We start from the raw sequence: 13,970 nt of genomic DNA on the forward strand, positions 1-13,970 counted from the left end.
ATATATATAGTATATATATATATATATATTTATATATATATATATATATATATATATATATATATATATATACACATATATATATATATATATATATATATATATATATATACATATATATATATATATATATATATATATATATATATATATTATATCTATATATAGATATATATATATATATATATATATAGTATATATATAGTATATATATATATATATTTTTATTTTTTATTATTTACTGATTATGATCATATATATATATGTTTTTTATTATACACACAAAATATATATACATATTTTTTTATATATGTCATACATCATCGTATGTATCAGCTGTATTTATTTATTTAATTGTTATTCTTTTGTTTTTGCTAATAAATCGCCCTGTGAGTTGGAACCATAGAAATCGCAGCAGACAATGATTATTGGTAAATGATAACTTTAATATAACAGAGAAGAGTGATGTTTGTCTTTACCACAGGAGAAAGAATATATATATATATATATATATATATATATATATTTGGACGCTTGACCTTAACACCAACAGGGACTGTAATGACATTGTATTCAAATGCATATACTTTAATAAGGAGTTGGTCCCCCTTTTGCAGCGATAACAGCTTCCACTCTTCTTGGAAGGCTTTCACAAGATGTTGGAGTGTTTCTGTGGGAATTTGTGCCCATTCATTCTGTAGAGCATTTATGAGGTCAGGCACTGATGATGGACGAGAAGGCTTGGCTCACAATCTCCATTCCAGTTCATCCCAAAGGTGTTCGATGGGGTTAAGGTCAGGGCTCTGTGTGGGCCAGTCAAGTTCTTCCACACCAAACTCATCAAACCATGTCTTTGTAGTCCTTGCTTTGCACACAGGGGCACAGTCATGTTGGAATAGGAAAGGGCCTTCCCCAAATTGTTGCCACAATGTTGGAAGCATAGTGTTGTCAAAAATTACTTGGTATGCTGAAGCATTAAGATTGCCCTTTAATGGAGATAAGAAGCCTGGGCCAAACCCTGAAAAACAGCCCCATACCATTATTCCTCCTCCAGCAAACATCACAGTTGGCATAATGCATTCAGGCAAGTAACGTTCTCACAGCATCCGCCAAACACAGACTTGCCCATCTGACTGCCAAACAGAGTAGCGTGATTTGTCACTCCACAGAACACGTTTCCACTGCTTCACAGTTCAGTATTGGTGTACTTTATACAACTTCATCCAATGCTTGGCATTGGTCTTGGTGAAATGCTGCTCGGCCATGGAAACCCAGGTTTTGTGCTGACATTAATGCCAATGAAATTTTGGAACAGCTATGAAATCAACATAGCGTTGGTGACTTTTAAACACCATATGCTTTAGCAGTTGTTGACACCACTCTGATTGTACGTGGTCTTCAGCTTCAAAGCTGAGTTGCTATTGTTCCTAAATGCTTCTATTTTCCAGTAATATCACGTACAGTTGACCGTGGAATATCCAGCAGGGATGAAATTTCATGAACTGTTATATTGCAAACGTGACATCCTATCATAGTACTATGCTTGAAGTCACTGAGCTCTTCAGAACTGTTAGTATATAGGATCGCTTTCGCTCCGTCCCCCCTGCTGTGTTGCTATGGCAACCGCAGCACAATCTCCAGTGGGCTACTGAGGAATCAGGAACTGGGGGGCACTGTGCATATATATATATATATATATATATATATATATATATATTTATACACAGTTTAGCTGCAATCAGGAATGGTTCAGCTCATTGAAACCATGTGATCCAGTTACAGTAAAAGGAATTGGTGGAAAAGTTCTTACTGCAATAATAGTCGGGACTATCATAGTCCGCTGGATATATAAAAGGTAAAACCATAGTCGCAAATATCCAAGACCTCTTGTATGTACCAGAGTTGGGAACCATCCTTATCGCTGTAAGCATCCTTGACAAAAAAAAAGGTTATGAAGTCAAATTCGCAGAGGGCAAATGTGTGGTTCAAAAACAGAAAAGTACTGTAACTGCAACAGCAACCAAGTGTAACCAGCATTACGTCCAAGACACTGTAGAATGGCATGCGATGGCGGCTTCAGATAACAGATATTCTATATTTTCTATATTTTTTGTAATATTTATCCTTGTTTGTAATATTTCTATATTTTTTATATGTTTTATGTATATTTTATACTATGTTATTATGTTCTTCTATTGTATGATGTTAGTATGCTTATTTACTATGTACTACTCAGTATGTTATCATCTTCTATTGCTGCTATATCTAACTACCTAATGTCACCCTGTTTTCCCTCAACCAAGATGGCCCCTTATAATTGAAATTATATGTTCATATCAATTCTGGGCTTAGCCTGCCCAAAAACAAAATGGCCGCCGGCAAAATCGCCGTTTTCTATACTATCTATGTCCCTCCGGACATTGAGCACCTGTTCCTAGGTGCCCCTATGAACCTATTCAGGCATTCCTGAAAGAAGTGAGAGAGAACTCACTTTAAACATAGTAGAATACTCGCGGCGTGGCCGCGCATGCGCAGTAGCGATCGCGCAATGCGCATGCGCAAAATGGCCACCGCCATATACAAATTACACTCTTGTAGATAGGAAGTGTTCTACATTCCTCCTGAAGAAGTCATTTAGACGAAACGCGTTGAGGCTTTGCCACTGACTGTGCATCCCTGTCCTGAGTCTACCTGGAATATCTAACCATTAAGTTTTCTGTGCGGAGACTGTGGGAAGTTCCTGCGTATACCCGAGGGGCTGGATCTACAGCAATCAGTGTAACCTGTATAACAGATAAGCATGTTTTTGATTGATCTATTGTGAGTGCATATTCTATATGATTGCAAATTAAATATCCGTTGTTTTGAAATACTACACCATATGGTACATTATCTTGTTTCCCCATATCTGATGAGTGGAGGAGAGGTTTTGTGACTGGTGTATGATTGAGGAACAGACATACAGATGTGCTGATTATGCAAATTTCTGGAGAAACATCATGATACCGGGGAAGCTGGTTATATTATTGTTCTGGAAGTTGCTACACAGCTAAACGGTTCCTGCCTTTGAATAAGAGCAGTTTATGCAGATAAGCTATTTTATTGATCTTTTGGTGTGGTGATTATGGTGATGGGCTATCACATATACACACTAGTCCTCTGATTTCTCTGTTTTCTGTCTTTTACATATATACAAGACTGGACTTATAACCTTGGTCCAAGAGGACTATCCAGAATCTTGAAAGATCCATTTATTTATGACTTATATTTTCCACTGAACTTTGGTTTATTTTCCAATACTGTCACACCTTGAGCGCCGATTCCTGCACTATACCTATCTATCTATCTATATATATATATATATATATATATATATATATATATATACACACAGTTTAGCTGCAATCAGGAATGGTTCAGCTCATTGAAACCATGTGATCCAGTTACAGTAAAAGGAATTGGTGGAAAAGTTCTTACTGCAATAATAGTCGGGACTATCACAGTCCGCTGGATATATAAAAGGTAAAACCATAGTCGCAAATATCCAAGACCTCTTGTATGTACCAGAGTTGGGAACCATCCTTATCGCTGTAAGCATCCTTGACAAAAAAAAAGGTTATGAAGTCAAATTCGCAGAGGGCAAATGTGTGGTTCAAAAACAGAAAAGTACTGTAACTGCAACAGCAACCAAGTGTAACCAGCATTACATCCAAGACACTGTAGAATGGCATGCGATGGCGGCTTCAGATAACAGTCAATCAATGGAGCTGTGGCATAGGAGATTGTGTCATCTGGGATATGACAACGTCCAGACAGGCATCACTATGAACAGTTCTGAAAGACTGACATGCAAGAGCTGCATAAAGGGTAAGCAAACTCGTTGCCCCTTTTCCAAGTCAGCAACTAGAGCTGAAGCACCCCTAGCTCTAGTACATACTGATGTGTGTGGTTCAATGGAGGAGAAATCAGTCAGTGGCTACAGATACTTTCTGACACTTATTGATAAAGTAACTAGCATGACACATGTCTACGTCATAAGAGCTAACAGTGCAGTCATAGGGAAAATTTCAGAATACAAGAGCTTCGTAGAGGCTCAAATGGGTCTGAAACTAAAAGCCTTGAGATCCGACAATGGCAGAGAATACAACAACAGGACTTTAGCTGAATTTTTAAGAAAATATTGCATACAGCCCCAACTAACAATTGTCTATACACCAGAATAGAACGGTGTGTGAGCGAGCTAACAGAACAATTGTTGCACAGACTATGTTGAATGACGCAGGTCTGGAGAAAAGGTTTTGGGCGGAAGCAGTGTCCACTGCAGTCTACCTTAAAAACTGAGTGCCCACAGTAGCTGTGGAAGGTAAAATGCTACCGGAGGCGTGGTCCGGTAAAAAGCCAAGTGTCAACCATCTCCATGTATTCGGCTGTATGGTGTATGCACATATTCCTAAAGAAAAGCAAGTAATTTTTCAAATCAGTGGAGTGTATCATGCTCGGGCACTGCCAGCAGAGTAAAGGATTGAGACTTTGGGACATTAGCAACAAACGTCTTTTCAAATCCATAGATGTGGTGTTTCACAAAAATACGCCACCTAGAAGAGTAGTGGAACAGCAACCACAAAAATGAACCATTCTTGTGGAACCATGTTTGTAAATAGAGACTGCATGGCTAGGTTCTTGACTTTATACACCTCTGATCGAAACACCTTGATGCAATAATTAATAGGTTTGGCTTAACTATTTTGTCCATATAGTGTGTGTGTTTGTGTATATATATATATATATATATATATATATATATATATTATGGATGTTTTATATATATATATATATATATATATATATATATGTATATATATATATACATATATTTCTATTATTACACGTGAACACTTCAAGTGTGTCACGAGATACGGGGACTGAAGGCCACTTGCTGAAATTTGCATTGCTAAGCTAGGAAGCGCAGAGTCTAAACACACCTCCCATCTTCGCCAGGGACCCCCGCAAGGTATGTTGGAGTTTTCTGAAAGGGACGTGCAGGTCGTGGCCCTTTAAGTCAGCTATCAGCGGAGTGGATGGTGAGCAGGCATGGTCGTGCAGGCAGAGATCAAACCGTTCAGGCAATTGCAGTTTCAAAGGAGAAGGTAAATCGGTGTCAGCAAACCAAAGGTCAGATTCAGCAGGAGCAATCAGGCCAAAGAGAGACCTTGGAGTGGAACCAGAGGAAACCAGGTCGATACAGAGGAGGTCAGTCAGAGAGCAAGGAAATAGGCTGGAACGCTGGAGCATAGGAAGACCTAGATACTCTGGCACCTACCTAGTGTAAGGGGCAGGTTTAAATAGAGTAACCAGCTCACACTTTTCTTGTGACCCTAACGTTGAAGTAACAGAAGCCAGCTCTCTTTACATTGGCAATTGTTTGGCATTGGTCACGCTATACAAAAGAAAAAGACAAGTTTATATAGTTTACCTTCCTCTCACAGCCCTAGTTTGATGGACAGATGCCACTTCCACATTGCCTTTAAAATGTTGTGCTCTGTAGGTAAAGAGGAATTTACTTGCAAACACACCATGTCAACTGGCTGCTAGCTGTGGAAAGAGATGCTTGCAGACCACTTCAAAATATGTAAGTTAAATAAAAGTTTTTACTATTATTTTGTCACACATATGTCCTCCACCTGTATCTCTTTAACTTAGGTGCACTACTGTACTAATGTATAACTGTTTGCAGACTTTCTCTGCAGATATTCAGCTAAATACCTAACCCTTGTTTTAGAAGCTTGTGGTAAAACAGCCCCTTTGTCACATATCCGTCCGCCTAGCATCAGTGGGGGGGCACGGACTTCGTGAGGAGAGCAAATTTTCGTGACAGTCCATCTGAATTTCTATGCAGAATCCCGGGTCTATGTTCTACTGAGAACTTGAAAGGTTACAGTATCAAGAACCAGTGGGTTACCTTGGCCTTTACCTTCCAGTTGTTCTGCATCCACCGCAATGGTGCATAATCTGTTATTAATGAAAATTCTCTGCCTAGGGATAATAGCTTAGAGCTTCTGTAGCCCAGTTTAATGGAGAGACTCCTTCTCTACGGTTACATATTTTTGTTTCCTTGGAAGTAATTTCCAATTCAGATACAGGACAGGATTTTCTATTCCATCCTTCTTCTGCTATATAACTGCATCCAAGCCGACACCATGGGCATAGGTTTGGAGGAAAAGCCTTCGGGTAAAGTCAGGTGGTTGTAGAACTGGTGAGGAACAGAGGGCTAAGTGAAAATCTGACCAAGCAGCCTCTGCAGAGTTGGACCAGGTTTACCTGTCTGGACAACTTTTCTTAAGCGTGTCTGTGAGTGGAGTAGCTCTAGTGGTGAAATGGTTAGAGCTAGTAAGTCTGGGAAGGTTCTTAACTGTGATTTCTTTTCTGGTCTTAGCCACTTTTTTGACTGCTTGTGTAGTTGGGTTTTTACTTGCCCCACAAGTATATATATATATATATATATATATATATATATATATATATATATGTATATATATGCAAACATGTTATATCCATATGATAATTGTCCAGCTGATGGCAATTATTATAATTTATATGCTAAAGATGTGTATTACAGAGCTAAGTAGTATGGATTAAATTACTGGGATGTTTATTCTCAATTATATATGTCCATCGTACTGTCTATTGCTCACCTACAGTAAGTTGCCATCTTAAGAGGGTGGTGTTTGAGGTGACATTCAAGCTTGAGTGTCTGACAAAGGGGACAGCATGGTCCTTGAAAAGTTACGCTATGCACTTTTCTCATCTTTAAGGATAATAATCACATGTGAGTTCTATTTAATACTGATGTGTGCATCCTATCAGTTTTTTTCACGTGATTTTCAGCCTTCTGTTCAGAGGTTTTGGAACATCGAGCAAGAGGAGCAGAAAGAGTAGTCCATTATCTACTAATAAAGTGCTGTTTTTTATGAACTTTGCTCTATAACTGAGTTTTCAGTGTAAATGATAGCTTGCTTTGCAGAAATGCACTGTTTGGAATCACTGATTGATACAAAGGGGCAGGGCTAGTGCTTTCATAGCAACTCATTTCACTGCACTCTTTTTGACCTGTATGAGATTCCATCAGAACACTATCAAAAAAAGAGAGGGACCCTGAATAATATATTTTACCTTTATGGTTAACATTTCTACATGCAAGTTTGTCATTTAATGTTCCTTTAAGCAACCCTCTGCTACTACCTCAAGGGTTAATATATAATTTCTGTTGTTTGTTATCTCTGTCACATGGCCAAGGACTATCATGTAATTAATAAAAGCAAGCACCAACTACCAAAAGAAACAGATAACAGAACCCTATTTTGTTAAGTTAAACGGGGAAAGCAATATATTGCAAGAAATGAATAATTTAAAACAATTTAATTGTATATTTTAATTTAAAAAATAAACAAAGCAGACTACATCAGTCTTGAGCAGGTTAATAGCTAGTAAAAAGACTGAACACATTATAGGTTATTTTTTTTTTTAGGTTAATTTAACCTAAAAAAAATTAGAAATACCTTTGGCATCCTTGCAGACCAAAATAGAAGTCTGGTAGATTGTCAGAAGTACATTTATAGAATTGTGCTTCAAGTATGATGATACTACTCCCACATTTGAAGATGTTAATCTTTAAGCTGTGAGACTAAAGTCAAATAAAAGAGTTATTAACCCTTTCTTTTCTAATTTATTTGTATTTTTTTGTAAGACAGCTTTATTATTTGGGCTCCATTCTTCCCCATTTATATTGCTTATAATCACAATAGGAATTTTATTTAAATACATTATAGAGCAGCATCATAATGAATTTATCAATGAATGAGATATTTTTTCCTTTTTATATCCAGAATGGTTATAAAACAAACAAACATAGTGTACTAAAATATACTTATGTTATTTTATATTTTAAATTGTTTTATTCAAAATCATTACTATGTCAAATGGGAGACAAACTTTTAAAGTTATGCATCAAAACAATAATTGTCTTTCTCTAGGAACATAAAAATTAACCCATATATGTTTAATGTTACACAAAAAATATGCAAAGAAATAAAAAAAAAATTTTTTTGCTGTATATATAATTTTGTCATGCAAATTAAATTACTAAATATACAGTAATCATCTCTATCCTTACAGCATTAATTATTGATACTTTAGTTATTCTGTAAATTTATCTGCAGTATTTAAGCACTAATATGCAGTTAAGGACTAAATATACAATTTAATTATTATTGCATAATACAATTTGCGTAAGCTTTAATCTTTGTGTTTTTGTGAGGAGCCAATTAGTGATTCTTAAATAAAAGCAACTTCGTTTTTTTCCCCAGGTTTTATGACTTTACAACTAACCACATAAACCTGATTCCTATAACCATAAAACAAAACCGAAACAAGTTGGACATGTACCAGCAGAGAGAAAAAGAAATAGCCAGAGGGAACTCTCAACTGTGCAGTAATGTATATCCATGTGGATTTGTGCGTCTGCTAGTCTCTCAGAAACTTAATATTCCAATCAGCTTCTGAGCTACTGCATTAAGAGCCAGGGAGCGCATCAGTGCCCCTATAGCTGAGGGAATATTACTCACCGGGTCATGGTCGACTGAGTAAAATACAACCCTCATATATCATCATAACTGCCAGCAAATGACAATTATAATTGAGACGGCAATAACTAGGAAAGAGTTCTTTAATTTAACATCCAATTATTACAAGTTATCACTCCTTAATAAATGTAATATAACAGACAATCAATGTTGCATGTGACGGTCCAGGCAGCATTGGTATGGGAAATTTATTTCCTGGGGAAAGATATACTGTGTGTGCATTCTCTCTTTAAAAGTCTGCAGTGGTTGTGATAAGTGTAATGAGAACTGGAGCTATAAATAGCCATCAACCATTAATTTGCATATGTACAAAAGCTGTGAGCTCAGGTGGGGGTTGGATATTACTTCTCTTCTATAAAAAGAACAATAAAAGAGGAAACCTTTTGGTTATGCCCATTATGGGATCAGACTATTGAAATAAAGCAGCTAAATCAGATAAGCCTATCGAAAAAAAAAGAGGCATTATTTTGATAGGATTTGCATTATATCAGTTTCAATGTCCATAAATGATAGCTGAAAAATTCTTGAAATATTATTAACAGCTTTTTATTTTAGAATGGCCAAATTAATTTAAGCCCTGTAATCTGTTCTAACAAAATGGTTGATAAATCACATTAGAAGTTGTACATACACACTAACATATACATTTTCTTTATTTATATATTTATTTTTTTCATCTCATATTCTTCCACATGATGTACAAAGATTATATGGTTGGCATGACTGTTAGTTACCTATTCATATATACCAACTTGTGCTAGCTACTTTAGTGTAATTGTTTGGCATGGAAAATACATTGAATATATATATGAGCCTAAAGTACATTTGTACACCTAGTTCACACATTAATATTTTTGATTTACATATTATGTGGGATTTTTTTTAAAACTAATGGCCCTATGTAGATTCAGGCATATTTCCGGCTTATAAGTGCTAAAGTGTTCTATAAAATGCGGAGGGGTAGTATCTGCAGAAAGGCCTCTAGGAGATGTATCTGTTGTGATAGTTTGCCCTTGGCACAAGATGATCATCAGTACAGACCTTGATGTGTTAAAATAAATTGAATACATTTTAAAAAAGCTAACCACTCCCCCCCATCCCCCCAACATCTTAACGAGCCTTAGTGCTGCCACTAGCAAAATCAGGGGACAAAAAGCGTTGGGTCCTCCCAAATCCGCGAATACCAGCACACACACGGCTGAATTCCATAGGGAGATCAGGCCTTCAAAAAAATGTGCCTCTTTCCCCACCCCCAGGTATACCCAGCCCTGTGCTGAAAAGCACTAGGCCTCTCCTACATCCTGGGGCAGTGGGAGTGGAGTAATATAATTAAAAAAAATGTAAAAGAAAACATTTTGTCTGTGGTGCAGTATAGACTTCAGCATGCCCAGGTTGCCATTAAATGTTTGATCAGGCTGCTCTTAGTACTACTATTTTTCCAATGGCTACTATAGCACTCTGGTAGGAAACCACAAGTGACAGCATGCCCTTGGGCCCAGGTTCATTGGCACCTTTAGTGCACCAGGGAACTGTAAGTAAAGCACAGATACAGGTATAAAAATTATTTTATTTGAAGAAAAAACACCCCAACACATCCCTTATTTACCCTCTTTATTTCTCACCTGGATCCATGGCATCCTTTTTCTAAATTCTTTGGATCCTTTGGAAAAAAAACCCTGACATACGACGCCATACCAGCTGCTAGAAGCTCCCATCGCAAATGAGCTTTTAGAGGCAGTAGTCATATATATAACATAGGGATTTCCTACAATCTGAACTTAAGCCCTGAGTTTTGTTTCTCTGTTGATGCTCGCTATGCTTGCCTGTTTATTGACTTTGACTATGTCCTTCATGATTCCACATTCTCCAACCCTCTGACTTCAGCTTCATCCCTCATGCTACCTTCTCAAATCCATTGACTTCAACTTTGTCGTCCCAGAACCAAGCGGCATGGCCAGTCATAGTGTGTCTTTGATAGCTACCCCAGCCAAGTTTTTCTCTCCTGGGAGCAGCTAGCACCATGACAACTATGACTTGATAGGAAAGTAGGTGGTAAGGGATCTTATTTGGCATGTACCTAATCCTATAAAAGATAAGGTGTCCTCATATGCCCACAGGTCCTACACACACGGTAAAAGGAATTGTACAAGGACAAGTAAGAAATTAACCACCTACATATTAAATTGATTACATGTAATAATACAATAAGTTTTCATCAGGATGACACTAGGCAACCTAACTCTGGCTACTCCCGGTTTCCCTCTCTGGTCACCGGCTACTAGTTAGCGTCAGTTGACATGCACAGAAGCACAAAACAGGTGTTTATACTTGAGGCTCCTCTCACAGCCTTAGCTTGATGAACAGGCAACATTCCACCTTGCCTTTAATAAAGAATTCCCTGCAGATGTTCTATAATTCCACTCCATGGTAGACATGCCCTGTCAGCTTTGCTGTTAGCTGTAGAGAGATACTTTCAAAGCATATAAATGAAATCACACTTTATACTTTTACTTTGTCACACATGTCTTACACTTGTATATGTGCATTGCTATACTTGTGTGTTACCTGGTCTGCAGTCTTTACCTGCAGACTGTCAGCTGAATAGCTGATTCCTTTCTTAGAGGTCTATGGCAAACCACCGTCCTAATATTGTGTAGGTTATCCACGTGCCGCCAACACATCTATGACCCCTCGAGTCATGGATTCTACAAGACCTCTGAAGGTGTCCTGTGGTATCTAGCATCAATACATTAAAAGGGGATCATTAAAGTCCTTTAAGTTGCGAGGTGGGGCCTCCATGGCTCTGACTCTGGGGAATTTGGAGGCCAAATCAACACCTTGCACTCTTTGTCATGTTCCTCAAATCATTCCTGAACAATTTTTACAGTATGACACAGTGGCGCACGCAGGGGGGTTTCTGAGTCTCTAGAAACCCCCCCCTGCGTTAACTAAGTGGCCACTGTCCTATACAGCAGCCGCGGCGCTGTCAAAGAAGCTTCCGCGGCGGTGCTGTATTGTATACAGCACCGCCGCAGACGCTTCTTAGACAGGGCCGCGGCTGCTGTATAGGACAGCACTGGCGAAACGGAGAACCCCCCCGACAATCCTCCGTGCGCCCCTGTGACAGGGCATATTATCATGCTGAAAGAAGAAACTGTCCTCACGGAATATCATTTTCATGAAGGACAGAAGGGGTGTTCTGCAACAATGTTTAGGTAGATACGTGTCAAAGTAACATCCACATGAATGCCAGCATGGAGGTATTCCCAGCAAAACATTGCCCAGAGCATCACACTGCCTCCATCTGCTTGCCTTCTTCCCATAGTGCATCCAGGTGCCATGTTTTCCTCAGGTAAACGATATACATGCACCCGGCCATCCACATGATGTAATAGAAAACATGGTTTTTCTAGTATTATGTGTGCATTATGAAATTGGTCAGTAACCAAAGCAGAACCTGGACATGTCAAAAACTCAGTTGGGTGTTGCCTCAGTGCTTACTGCACATATGCAGGGAATGTAGTGTTGTTATCTCAGCTGTATCAATAAAAATGTCTAAAATCATGTTAAATGTAAGTAATGTCTGGGACCTTTAGTTTTCTGGCTATAAAAGTTGAACTGCTGCCACGCAGGATAGCCTCATGACCGGACTAACTGCAGTTGTGTCGGGATTGGGTTTTAATCGTGTTTTCAGCTTTTATAAATATGGGGCCCTAGGAACTACTGTTGATTGAACATACAGCTAAGACTACTATTGGAAGCTAAGAATCAATTACTTTCCTTTGTTTATACTGTTAGCAAATAAAGATAAACTTTTTAATGTATCTTGCTATCAAGAGTCATTATGTCTTTGAATCCCAGAACCTGGTTCCATCGGGAACAAATTGTTAGTTGATGTAAATTGTAATTTTGAGACTTTAGCATTGTTACTTAATACTGCTTAAATATAAATACTTTTTTATTAGGATATCCCTGTGCATTTTTATAGTTATTACATTGAAGATGAAAAACTCAGTAAAAAAGGACAAAATTCCAAATCCAAAAGCAGTGGTCTGACTTAAAAAATCAAGAGCAAAGAAGGCTATTGAGAATCTGAAGGAACATTAACAAAAGTTAGTATTAAAAACGTTTAAATGTAGTTAGTAAATGCTTTTAGTAACTAACGGTAACAATAATGATTATTATTATTATTATTATTATTATTATTATTATAGTGTTACTATTAAAACTTTGACATCTACTTACACAAAGAAGAATGTATGACGGAGTGTGCTACGTAGCTATTCCAAAAGTAAAAATGGGAGATGCTGTAGTGGCTATAAAATAAGAAATAATAGAGATAGGAATTGAAGAAATAAAAGAGGAACCAAAAAAGGTAATTAAACATCATAAAAATGTTTAAGAAAACCTATAACCCTGTTTCACTACATTAAAAAAATGTCATCTATATTTCAGTTGGTATGGACCAGCACAGCAGCATACCTGGCATGACCCAGGAGGGACACCAGCATAAAGGGATTTTGAGCAGTGTCAAAGGTGAGCAAATGGTAGTATTCTTTCTTTATTAAACATAATTAAAGTACTTGTCCTTTCCTCATTTAGATACCATGTCATATCGGACGAAAGTTTGGAAGGAGAGAAGGAGGTATTAATGCCCATAATAAGTACAATCAATACACATAAATGTATGATTATTCTACCATTGTATTTTAAAAATAATAAAAGATAACAAGTATGATAATACAAAATCAAATAGATGGACACATGTCACATCAGGAAATAAATGATACTGAAATAAGAATATGTATTTTCGCATGTGATAAGAATACAAGTTGTATACACTTGCATACAGGAACATATAAATGCCATATGGAGCATGTAAAACAGATTTATTATTGATTCTCAATTAAAGCACATTATTTCCATTTGATTGATGTTCTGACCCCGCGCCACGTGGGAAAGGCAGAGGAAGCATCATGAATTTAAATATACACACCCAGAAACGAGTCGCAATTGGTCGAGCAATTGATCATGATTTTGTACACACTGCGGGATTGGAAGGAGGTTGTAACAAGATTTATAGTTTTGCTGAACAATGAAATGAAACAGCGATCGGTACTTTGAAGTGACGTTATTCATCGTTTAAGTATACACACTTATGTGATACTGGCCCAAACGGTTGTTTATTGCTCGATTGACCCAATAGTCGACTGAAAAACCTGTAGTGTGTACACAGCCTAACCCTTGATATACCCAGTTAAAAAAATAAATGGCTTTAGGTCACCTATCATATTCCAGTGTTGATAGGATGGTGAATAAGTAAACATTGCT

Source organism: Mixophyes fleayi, chromosome 1, assembly GCF_038048845.1.
Source record: "Mixophyes fleayi isolate aMixFle1 chromosome 1, aMixFle1.hap1, whole genome shotgun sequence".
In the NCBI taxonomy this organism is placed as follows: Eukaryota; Metazoa; Chordata; class Amphibia; order Anura; family Limnodynastidae; genus Mixophyes; species Mixophyes fleayi.